Source organism: Canis aureus, chromosome 18 (assembly GCF_053574225.1).
Source record: "Canis aureus isolate CA01 chromosome 18, VMU_Caureus_v.1.0, whole genome shotgun sequence".
NCBI classification, from domain to species: Eukaryota; Metazoa; Chordata; class Mammalia; order Carnivora; family Canidae; genus Canis; species Canis aureus.
This window is the reverse complement of record NC_135628.1, coordinates 11,472,297-11,485,489: the sequence shown is the minus strand read 5'-3', so window position 1 is coordinate 11,485,489 and position 13,193 is coordinate 11,472,297. Positions and strand designations below refer to the sequence as shown.

General features: G+C 34.7%; 1 long non-coding RNA gene across 4 annotated transcripts in view; it reads left to right on the top strand.

Moving 5' to 3' along the window:
• Positions 1-502: 502 nt before the first annotated feature.
• The window catches only part of LOC144288566 (uncharacterized), a 53,410-nt gene continuing 40,719 nt past the window's right edge, over positions 503-13,193 (top strand). For all 4 annotated transcript variants that reach the window (XR_013356518.1, XR_013356516.1, XR_013356515.1 and 1 more), the window contains exons 1-2: positions 503-636; positions 11,349-11,402. This is a non-coding gene — a long non-coding RNA (uncharacterized LOC144288566). The remainder of the gene's footprint in view (positions 637-11,348; positions 11,403-13,193) is intronic.

The window sequence follows — 13,193 nt, the reverse complement described above, 5'->3', positions numbered from 1 at the left end:
CATACCACTGCTTATAATATCCATCTATGGTTGTATGTTAATCTATTTTTTTCATTAGCACTCTTAACATGTTTAGCATAGTTAATTTGTATTCCTTGTCTGATAATTCTCACATCTATATCATACCTGAATCTGGTTATGATGTTTGTTTGTTTGTTTTCTGTAGTCCATGTTTTTTCTTGTCTTTTAATTTTTTGTTAAAGATTAGACATGTTGTTTTGGGTAGTAGGAGCTGACATAAATGGGCCTCTAGTGTGAAGTTTTATGTTAATATGGGTAGATGTTTGATGTATTTAAAATATTTTGTTGTGGATGTAGTTGCCAGATACTCCAAATTCCTCTAGTGTCCTTGGTCTTGTCTCTTCTTAGCTTTGGGCTTTTTAAAGTTCTGCTTTCCAGAGAGCATTTGCATTTTGCAGCTTTTTCAGCCAAAAGGCATTATGACTTCACTATAGCCTATTGGTATGGTGATAAGGTATGTTGGAGACAAAATATTTAATAATTTATTAAATCTCAGTCTTTTAGTGAACCCATGTCTCTAGTCTGCGATCTTCACATGTTTTCTTTATATACAATTTCCAGGTAATGATACTTGGCTTGAGAAGCCCTCTGTCATCTTTCTTACACAACGCCTACGTAAGTAGTTATACTGCCTCCAAACAATCTAGTTCGTATCACATAAGGCGGTCGATAATGTAAGAAGCACTTTTATAATTCCTACTCTGTATCAGGAACTGGTTTTAGACTTTATATATTTTAGATTATTTGTTCCCTATAAATAAGCCATGAAGGGGTACTATAATAATATATGCATTTTGTAGTTGAAGATACCAAGAGACAGGTTAAATAATTTGCCCTGAGTCAGTAGCAAATAAGTAGCAAATCAGGAGTTTGTCATTGAGAAGACTACCTCTTGAGTAATTAGAAATTTGGATGGATGGATATTGGCTAAATGAGCCTTTGTTTTGCCAGATAAAAGCATGATTTTAGTTTGTTATTACTTTCTCATGCCCTCATGTAAGGGCATAAATAGCACAGTGTTTTTACAACCACTTAGTATATTGTTTACCAGCTATTTGTGTGATTGCTACCTGACAGCAAGTCAATACTTGTTACTTGTGAATGTTTTCATTTCTTTAGTGATCCCCAAATTTATATTCCTCCAGTCCCAATTATTGGAGTATAATCCAGTCTTCACTATTAAATGAATTAGCTAGATGAATCTGTAAATGTTTCTGATGAAATTAGATTTCATTTTCTGTGGAGTCTGGTGGAGGAAATTAGACATTTAATTCAATGAATTATGAGGACATAGTCTGAGCTGTATTGATTTATTTACCCATTTTCTTTTATTGTGGACTTTGAAAATGTAGTTATAACTATTATATTTTCAATAAAATAGGAAACTGTATTTTCACTATAGAATGGTGGCATACATTTCAGTTAGTTTCTTTTTATTTTTTTTTTTATTTTTTTTTTATTTTTTATTTTTTTTAAAGATTTTATTTATTTATTCATGATAGTCACAGAGAGAGAGAGAGAGAGAGAGAGAGAGGCAGAGCGAGAAGCAGGCTCCATGCACCGGGAGCCCGACGTGGGATTCGATCCCGGGTCTCCAGGATCACGCCCTGGGCCAAAGGCAGGCGCCAAACCGCTGCGCCACCCAGGGATCCCCAGTTAGTTTCTTTTTATTTTATTTTATTTTTTTTTAAATTTTTTTATTTATTTATGATAGTCACAGAGAGACAGAGAGAGAGGCAGAGACATAGGCAGAGGGAGAAGCAGGCTCCATGCACCGGGAGCCTGATGTGGGATTCGATCCCGGGTCTCCAGGATCACGCCCTGGGCCAAAGGCAGGCGCCAAACCGCTGCGCCACCCAGGGATCCCCAGTTAGTTTCTTTTTAAATGGTCCTTATAGTTTATATTTAAAACTTCTTATACTTCATGCCCTGTTTTTTTTTGTTTTGTTTTTGTTTTTGTTTTTTGTTCCCTGTTTTATATATTTATTGCCATGGTCAAATATATTCTATGCTTTAGTCTAAAAAGTTGGGTCATCTGGCTGCTAAACATTTTATCTTCCTCATATTATACTGCCCCATATTAAATAAATTTTAACATTTTATGGAATATCAACATGGAAACAGCCAGAACACAAAAGGTGTCTTCTGTAAGCTTAAACTATGAATTTATCAAATATCTTCATTTTCTTTAGATATGAGAATTTGAAACATTTAAAAATGTATTTTTATGAAGATAGTCAATTTTGTCAAACAATTGGGCCCACTGATCAGTCATTTTTAGGTAAATATGATGGTATGTAATATCACAGGGAATCCACTTTATGCCTCAAGCATATAGAATATATAGGTGAAGAAATTAAATGTGTAGCTAAGCTTGAAATCAAGAATTGAAGAATCCACAAGCATTTGAAATGAAGCAGAAAAGCAAAGAAAGAATACTGAATAGACACCAAGCCAAATGCCCATAGGGAAACTGGGACCAGATATGCGCTTTAGCTTAGGGCTCTATACTACTGATATATTTTAATAATCCTGACCACTGAAGCACACAAGAAGTATAGGAAGCAGAAATTGAATTGCCATGAGAAGGCCAGGAACCACAGGCACATACTGTGAAATGTAACCCGGAAAAACTCCACCCCAGCTGCCACAGGGAAATAGCAAAGGAATTTTCTACCACCTCTCAGAACTCTATCTTCCCAATTTCATCCTTGTAAACCTTTGTTCAACTTGAAAGGTGAATAAACTGGGCCTTCTCCTGCCTCAAGGCCTTTGAATCTATTGTTCCCTCTGCTTTGGATATTCTTCCAGAGAGCAGTGTGTCTGTGTTGCATCCCTTTTCTTTGATCAGGTCATTGGTTAAAGATCATTTTGTCAGAGGCCTTTCCTAACTGGTGTATATAAAATAGCATCTGCCCTTCTCCAGCCAAGAACACTGTATGTTCCCTTTGTCTTACTTTAGATTTCACCCTAGCACTCGTCATCATCTAAAAGATGGCAAATTCATTTGTTTGCCATCAATCTTCCTCTAGTAGAATTAAAGCTATGCTTACAGAGACAGATTTAATCTCTTAGTACATAGAAAATCATCTGGCATGAAGAAGATGCTTAATAGTGGTTGTTATTAAGAATGTGAGGGAGGCAGGAAGGAAGGAAAGACATACTCACAAACAGGTAAAGCAGATAAAAGTTTGCCTCTCTCTCTTTCTTTTTTTAGAGAGATTTTTTTTTTTTTTTTTTTTTTTTTTTAAATTCATGAGAGACACAGACACAGAGGTAGAAACATAGGCTCCGTGTGAGGAGCCCGATGCAGTACTCGATCCCAGGACCCCGGAATCACGCCCTGCTCAACTGCTGAGCCACTCAGGTGCCCCCTAAAAGTTTGCCTCTCTAAAAGTAAAGGGGGCATGATAGTTTGGGTGTTATTGCTCGCTAAGTTAACAAGCTCTTCTCATTTAAGAAAAAAGTTGCTTAATATCAGTGATACAGTATGAGGGAGTAGAGATGTACATTTGATATTACAAAGAACTAATATTAACTGTGTTGAAAATGCCAAGTTAGTATTCATCAGTGTATTACTTCCCTGTAATCTGAGATCTAGTTTATGGCAGAAAGTATTAATTCTTAATCCTGCTTGAGTATAGGATGTTTGTCAAGATTGTACAACTATAAATATGCCAAAGAATTTATACAACCTTTCTTTCTCAGTTCATACTTTCTTCATGTTCTTCACCAAAAGATACAAAGCTTGTAAACTTTTGTTCATTATGTGTCTGATGTCAAGTAGATTTTGAATAAGATCAAAGCAAGCAAATATCATCCAGTGGCCATGTCTAGTCAATAGAACTCTCCATGTTGTATGGGACAAATAACTAATTTCTAAATCTTTTATTGCCTTTTCATGATTTTGTTGTGTAACTTTGTGCTATTCAGGTTAGAAATGCTCACTTTCTATCTAAAAGCTTTAATTTCCCATAATGTAGATTGTAAACCTTCATCTAAGTCTTGAAAGATGTATCATACTGTGCCTTCTTTGGATCCATCCTGAAGGAAAATGTAAAAATCACAACTTTTATCATCTTACTTCCTGATTTTTAAGCAATATCCATCAGAATTGCCCTTGGTTATGAATATTTGAAATCTACAGGGAAAACATGAATGACAGTAAAGAGAAAACAGGGTCAAAATGGTCAAAGATTTGTCAGACTGAAGAAGAAGATGTTTTAAGAAAGGTGAAAAAGAAGTTTCTTTGAGATATCTAAAAATGAAATCTAACGTTCTTAAAACATTTTATTTATTAACTCAGTTCAGTATCATGAATATTGGATTTAATTCTTTGAGGCAACCTCTCTTTACATTCCTGTCTTGAATCTAGAAGAGTAGCTTAATGTGTAGTGTGGTTGCTTACACGTCATTATAGGTTTTATATTGTTTTAATCATTCATTCTTCAGTAAGCATTTATTATTTTTGACTACATGCATAAGCATTTAAGTCATGGGGAGAAATCTATCCCACTTAGTGAACTGATTCTGCATGCTATTATTGTGATCCACATTTATCAGCATGGGGTCTGGATATCTGGGTAGGCTGAGTTAACAACTAGAGATCATTCCTCTTCCTTTGCTCCTCATAATTCATAGGAGAAATAAGATAGTCACTTCAACACGTGATAAGATAGTCACGTCCAACAACGTGAAAGTAGCAGGAACAGAGCTGAAAGGAAGGCAGAAAGAAGCTCTGTTTCCTTAACCTCCCAGAGGAGTGTTTGGCTAAAAATTTAATTCATTGGCTTGATATAATTCAGGCCAATCTATAAGAACTGTTTACATTTTAATGATGATGGAGCTCTAAAATTATTATTATTTATAGAAGACATCATAACGATAATTAACAAATGTTAAACTGCCTCTTTGTTATTATCTTAGCCAAAAGTCACAGTTGGATGCATTTTCCTCCTATATTGAGCAACATATGATGGAATGAGCCCTTTAAAAGATTCTTTCTGGGCATAATTTAATACAGAGTTTGCTATGAATCATTAACAATGGTGGTATGATTGTAGCACTTATTTTTATATAGCTTTTAAATTTAAATTAAGTAGTCTGTTGATACAGAGGAGTAAATTATTTATCAATATATAGTAATCCAGAGAAAGAAAGGTTGAAGAAAAGAAAGATTACTCACTTTTAAAATGAATTATTATGTTGTGGTTTCTATTATACTGCACTGCTAATTTCTTCAAGAGGAGAATAAAAACAAAATTTAATACCTATGGATATATAATATAGTTGGGTAAATTGTTGGCTATATGATATTGGGAATCTGTGGCTAAGCTATAATATTGCTTACCAAATTATAAAATAAATTATCTGTAAAAAATGCTTAAAGATTAAACATATTTTGATTGAGCTAGAGATTTTATGGTAATTAGACATAATATAATGGTCATAAGGTCAAGTAGAAAGCCATCATTTTCTAGAATTTCTAGAGAGTGCCTAAATATGTAGCCACAGGAAATTTTTCCAGATGTGATGAGAACATTTCAGAAAGAAAAAAAGTAAATTTGTAGTTTATATCTGTTTATCCTTCAGAGAGGTCATATTTTTTCTAAACTTGGAGAGAAAGTAGAAGTTCACTTTTTCTTCCTTTCTGTATCCTCCAGACTGGACTTTATTTTAGGTATTCAAAAGTCCCTGATAGTTCCTTCTTCTTTCTTTGAGGTAGCACAGCAGGTCTTGGGCTGGGATGAAAGTTACTGAAATTTGGCTTATGAAGGTATGAAACATGCATGTCAAAAAAGAGTCACAAAAAATTAGATTATTTCTATAGAAAGACAGAACACCAGGAGGGTAAGGAGTAAACCTAAATGGGCTCCAGGAAGTGAGGAAAAGATTGAAAAATGAGGAGATTCACATGCATCATACATTCAAAGCCTAGGGAGCATCTGCGTAAAAGGCTCGCCTTACCCTACCAAGATTCTCAGCAGGCATGGAGAGTAAGGGGCATCTTTAGTGTAATAGTGCAAGGATGGGTGACCAGAAACACCAAGCCAGAGACAAACTCCAGTTTTGTCAGACTTTAGAACATTGGCCAACTACTGTGTGATAGAAAATATTTGGCCATAGAAAATGATCAAGATAGAGAAAAAAATAAATCTCAATTCCTCAACTCTCCTTTCCCAGAAGATAGTCAAAGAACCTACTATGAAGATTAAAATATACTTTTGCTGTTATAGACTAGAAAGATAGAATGTCAGGGTTGGAGCAATAGTTTCTTACTGTACATCTGAGTCATTGATCAGAATTCACCCAAGTTACATAAAGCAAGCAAATCAGTGAGAAATTATAGAGATGTCAGTGACAGGAATTTGAAGACAGTGGATAAAATAAAATATTCTCTCTCCTATGAAAAAAAAAACGATGTAGATAGTTCATGTCTAGCATGGTGATTCAGCAGTGTTATTTGGGGTGTATCCTGCTTCTGAGTTTAATTTTCTTCATGTTTAGTGTAGGGTTTCCATTCCTGAGGTTCTTCTGTGGCCCAACATAGCTTCCGATGCTCTAGCTAACGTGTTTATGTCCTGAGCAACATAAGGGATGAAGAAGGAAAGAGAACAGGTCAGATGCCTCAGAGGAGTCAGTGCCCTTTAAGGAGCTTTCTCAGGATCTTAGTTTTTAAGAACTTGGTAATGTATACACCTAGTGGGAGGCTAAAGAATTGATCTTGGCTAACGATCTCTCCTGAACAAAAGATAGGATTCTTCTATGAAAGAGCGGGTAAATGGATACCTGGTATGCAACTAGAGGCTGGGCCACAAAGTAAGATGACCACAAAGAATGAAATATGTGCAGGGCTTGAAGTAATTAGCAGAGCATTGAGAGGTCATATATGTAAATCAGAGCCAAAAAGATCCTGATTCTTTCCTTCCTTTCTTTCTTTCTTCCTCCCTTCCTCCCTTCCTCCCTTCCTCCCTTTCTTCCTTTCTTTCTTTCTTTCTTCCTTCCTTCCTTCCTTCCTTCCTTCCTTCCTTCCTTCCTTCCTTCCTTCCTTCCTTTCTTTCTTCTTTCTTTCTTTCTTTCTTTTTCTTTCTTTCTTTCTTTCTTTCTTTCTTTCTTTCTTTCTTTCTTCATTCTTCTTTCCTTCTTTCTTCTTTCCTTCTTTCTCTTGCTTATCAGAGAGAGAGAAAGTGAGTGAGCATGTGCATGTGAGTACAGGGAGGGGCAGAGGGATAAGGAGATAAGCAGAGTCCCTGCTAATTGGGGAGTCCCTGAGAGCATGACATGACTGAAATCCACAGTGAGACACTTAACTAGCTGAGCCACCCAGGTGCCCCATCCCGATTTTTTTCATGTCAGACATCAATAATTCTATATGAGAAAGATAAAACATAAATAAAGAAGGAGGCAATGAACTATCATTAAAATGTGGTTGAGGATTAAAATGGACTTCCTTTCTGGACTTGATGATTTTATGATCTTCCTCCTTAAGGAAAATATATTTTCTACATGGTTAACTGTAGAGTTTTGGAAGATTCTCTAGGAAAGAATGAGACTAAAAGAAAGTTCAGCTGTAGAGATTTTTAAAAATATTCATTTCTTTTGTTTCTTTGATACAGTAGTCAATGAGTCAGTATATCCTATCAAATCTAATTATTTAATTGTCATGTCAATGAATTTCTTCTTATTTTATTTTTAAAGATTTATTTATTTATTTATTTATTTATTTATTTATTTATTCACGAGAGACACACAGAGAGAGGTAGAGACATAGGCAGAGAGAGAAGCAGGCTCCATGCAGGGAGTCTGATGTGGGACTGGATCCCAGGACCAGGATCATGCCCTGAGCCAAAGGCAGACGCTCAACCGCTGAGCCACCCAGGCATTCCGAGCTTCTTCCTATTTTAAAGAGCAATGGTTAAAAATATCACTCATATCATTTGAAGAATTTAATCATGGATTTAATAACGCTGACTACTGAGAGTGCCCTTGCGATTCAGAGACAGCATAGCTGTGATTTGGTCCAGCACTCTAGTTAGCAAAACATCAGGGTGACTCTTTTGCCAGTCTAGAAAGTTTTCTGTTCTTGATTATCAGATTTTTTGGGGGGTGGCAGGGGAGAGAATAGGTCATTGCGGTAGAGTAGACACATGAGAAGAGTAAAAAGCAACACTGGAAAATCTGTCTTCACAAAGACATTGTAAGTTGTTTTACTCAAAGGAGCATGAACCAATAATAGCCTGAACAACTTTCAGACCACATACTTTAGTAAAGCCCTTGTTTCTCAGTTATAATTTTTTACTACTTATGCTTTTTTTTTTTTTTTACTAGCTTTCCTCATTTATTCAAAAGTCTTTTTAGTTGCATGAGGTTTAAAGTATTTTATATCAGTGAAGTGGTAAAAAGTAAAAGTTGCCCATTAAAAAAATGTATTTGGAATTAGGCTAATTTTTATCTTATCTATTATATATGTGTATATATATATATATATATCTTAATCTATAATCTATATATATATATATCTTAACTATATTTTATATTTATCTATAGTTACTTGATTTTTCTTGTTCTTTGCCAGCCAGTATTTTCTACTTCTGGACTTATTGGAGAAAGTCAGTAGTTTTCTGTGCCTTATTGATAGATCTGTTGTAATTGTTGGCACATTTAGTCACTGAACAGTCATTAATTTAATATTATGATCATCCGGCATCTACTCTATTCTACATATTTGTTAGTTTCTTCTGACCCCTCCTCATACCAGTGGAATGTAAGCCACTTGAAGGCAGCAGTTTATAGCCATGCAGTGCTTTTCTCATACATATTATAATATTTTGTCATTTTGAAAATAAAGTAAAAATATATATATCTTGAAATGTAGCTGAATTTCATCTTTTCAGTAAGCTATGTAATGATTTTTAGCAATTCTTCACAGTGGCATTATTGGATTGGCTGCTATTTGTTTAAATTAGTTATCTTTCCCCAAGAGATGATATTTGAAAGGGAAGGGCAGATTCTTAAGTTAAAATTGTGTTTCCTGATCAAAAGCATAGGGCTTTGCTAAAATAATTGTTGTGGCTTTTTATTTCATTTCCAGATTATTGGGTAAATAGAAACTAAACTTTGTTGTTGATTTATACTTACCCTAATTTTGGAAGCTTCTGAGGTTGAAAGCATGAACTATACTTCTCTGTGTCCAACAATATATATTTTTAGTCAAAATGGAATAAACAAATTCAAAGTAGAAATGAACAGTTATTAAAGGTTCCTATTGGGCACCTGGGTAGCTCAGTGGTTAAGCTTCTGCCTTCAGCTTGGGTCGTGATCTTGGAGTCCTGGGATCGAGTCCCACATCAGGCTCTCCACAGGGAGCCTGTTTCTCCCTCTGTCTATGTCTTCGCCTCTTTCTCTGTGTCTCTCATGAATAAATACATAAAATCTTTTAAAAAAACATTCCTGGGGATCCCTGGGTGGCCCAGCGGTTTGGCGCCTGCCTTTGGCCCAGGGCGCGATCCTGGAGACCTGGGATCGAATCCCACGTCTGGCTCCCGGTGCATGGAGCCTGCTTCTCCCTCTGCCTGTGTCTCTGCCTCTCTCTCTCTCTCTCTGTGCCTATCATAAATAAATAAAAATTAAAAAAAAAAAAACATTCCTGTATTATAGAATTAAAAGCTATTAGTTGTAAATTAGCAATGTGGTTTATTTTTAAAAACTTTACTCTTAATTAATCAGTGATCCATATTATAAACAATAAATTTATGTTTATAAAATAAGTTGCCTCAGCTTACATAATCATTTTCGAAATATGTTATAGGGAAACAATTAGCTTTCCTTCCCCAAAATCTATGTTCCCTTCTCTTAAAATGCCTTTAGAAAGACAGTCTGAATTCTAAGTTCTCCATACTTGCTCTTGTCTATATTTTTTAGCTTACTGTTTTCTAACAAGTATATGATTTAGAGAAACTTCATTTCTACAACACTTAAAACTCAAAACATTTTCTTGAGCTATTCAGATAAAGCAAAAGTATATATTTTCAGACTAATTCAAATAATTATTCTAATTTTCACTTCATTCAGTGTATAAGAAGAAAGAATGTAGGTAATGAGTAAGTTGGAGAGTATAGCTAGTAAATATGATGACTACATAAATAATATAAATAACTGTCAAAACATAGATATTTCTGAAAATGAAAGGAGGTACTAACCAGGACAAAGGGATAACTATATGAAATAACTGAGGCTCTCCTGGGCAAAGTAAGACAAATATTCATATTACTGATAAATAATTCACCAGATCCTGTAAATTTACAAACACAGATCCTGTAAATTTATTGCAAAATGTGCTAGCTAAAATTTCCCATATTCTAATGTGTATATTTTCACTTTGGGCAGGGGGAACTTTTGTCATTATTTCATTCATTTGCACTTACGGAGTTCTGGGATGGGAGCTAGGTTGCTGGAGCTCATCACTGAAGGAAACAGACCCCACCAGGTCCATTTTCAGAGCATTCATCTCAAGCTTTCTTGTTTAATAGACGTATTAGCATTTTATGGCATTTCAAATGTTTTAGAATGCAGCACACACAAACTATAAGTAAGTTTAGAATGTAGCACACATAAACTGTAGCCTAAATAGGTAGAACTTTGTAGTAAAACTGATTTTAAAAATAACAGAATTTAAAGGAAAATCTATGTTTCCAAATGCCTGATGCTTTTCAACTGATTCCTTTTAGTGCTTATCTTCAGAGAAGAACTAGTAAAGTATAGGAACATCTTTAAAGAGATAACAAGTAATAGATTGAATAAAGTCACTCATCTGTGGGAATCTCTTTGAAAGTCAAAATGTTTATCACAGCAAGTAGTTCAAGAAAAAATGTAACTGGACAGTGATGGAAATGTCAGAGACAGAAACTAGAAAACAAAAAACAATAACATTGTTATAGTTAAGGTTCCTTAAAATCAGTTGAAATAGACTTTTAGGGTATCTATTCCTTTTCTTCCTCAGAATCACTTCAAATAATAGTCTACTTGTTTCCTGATTTGTACTCTAAATTGGCAGGACTGATCATTTTCCAGTGTTTACCAATGGTAAGGAACACATCTACTCAAATTCTCCTTCCATCTTTGAACAGAAATATTGGTGTTGCTTCAGTAATAGAAGTTCTTGTAAAACAAAACAAAACAAAACAAAGCAAAACAAAACTTTACCAACTGTTTGAGTAGAACACACAGCAATACTGTGTTTTGTTGTGGAGACATCAGTTTTGGTCCTGGATCAGTTACTGATCGGCAGTGGTTACTTATCTAAATAACTTGTCCTCTTTGGATTTTAGATGTGTGAGCAAGTTGGAATAAGCCTCTAAAATGTCTTCCACCTTGAATGTTTGGTGAGTGTTTTACTTTCATATTGTAATAGAATTTCTGAACTTCATTCTTTCCATTGTTATTTAATTAGGCCAATGTGGGACAATGAAGAGTTGGAGGCTAATGCACTGAACCACCCACATGTCCCATGTTTCTCATTATTGTATGTTCCATCTCTGGTTTTCTAATTTTCTTTTCCTTTCCTTCAGAGAGAAGCTTCTGAAGGAATAGATTTCCATTTTTTGTACATGTAAAACTCTGATTCACTAATATCTCAACTCTATGATACAGCATTTCTCTTACCATTTAACAGATTATTTTTTAGATCATCCACTGAAGACCTTTGTGTTACTAACTCAAGATAAGAATATAAATTTTTATCTCCCTTAACCTCTCTGCAGGACATGATCTTTTGGGAGCTTTCTCTTTTTGAAGTTCTCTCCATCATGGTTTTTCATAATATCTTCTTTTCACTTTTTTTTCAAACTTCCCTAGCCACTCTTTTTTTTTTTTCTTTCTTAATATTGGTATTCCACAAACCCTGATTCAGTCTTTCTTTAACTGTACTTAAAGCTATACAATTTCATCCATATCTCATAAGTTCAATTTCCATTTATTCTTGTATTCATGAATCTCTATCATTGGACCAAATATTTTTTAGGTTCTATTTTACCACATACACAACAGACATTCATCTGAATATCCAGCAGATACCTCAAATTTAACCAATGTAAACTAAGGCAAACCAAACCACTTTAGCCTTCCAACACAAAGATGTTTCTCCCAGAGTATTCCTTATCACTGCATCTGGTACTAGTTGCCTAAGTCTTTACCTTCTATCAATTTTACCTACTTAAAAAAAAAAGTCTTAAGCTGTTCTTTACCCTTTATATTCATTATTATGACTGTGGACTAGCCTTTGTATTTTGGTGTTAATGATATAATGGCCTACTGACTAGTCTCTTGTTCTTCACCCCTACCCACCATCTAAAATGTTGGCATAGCTATAGGTTTCTGCAACAGTGAAATTATTCTACCTCTTGTCTGCTTGGAATCCTTCAGTGTCTTTTCTTAGCCCTTAAGATAAAGCCAGAATTACTTAACATGGAATAAGAAACCTTTCAGAGGTGGCTATTGTCCATCTATTCTTATTACCCCGCTACATAGAACTCTATGATTATTTACATATTTATTTCTTCTTTTGAATTATAAGTCCCTTGATGATGAGGTCTCTGAAGTATCTCCTGAGCTCTAAATCCTAGAAAAATGTCCCACATCTGAAAAATGTTCACGAAGTGTTAATTATTTAATTAAATGGATTATCAAGGTTAATCAAAGTAAAAATATTAATTAAATGGATTATCAAGGTTAATCAAAGTAAAAATATTGATATCTGCTCAAAGTTATATAGAGTAATACCTTTAACAAAAAATTAGAAACCTAAGTTCTAATCTTCTATTTTTTATTAATTAGTTCACCAAATCTCATAACTTTCCTGGTCCTCAATTTCTTGCCTAGAAATTGATTTTGTAGTATTAGGTGATTTCTTCAGGCTCTTCTAGTTCTGACTTTCTGTGAGACCTGGTACTGTTCCATGGTCGTAATTTAATGAGACACATTAACTTTTCAGGCCTCTAAGGAACAATTTCCTTAACACTCAAACATAGTGTTTCACCCTAGTTTCTGTCCTATATCTAAGTATGTTTTGCCCCAGGGAAAACAGACTCAGAGTGCTGTGATGGCAGAGAATAGTTTCTCATTTCCATCGGTTTTATATAAAGGGGAAAAAAAACAGTGTCATAACTCTAGTGGAT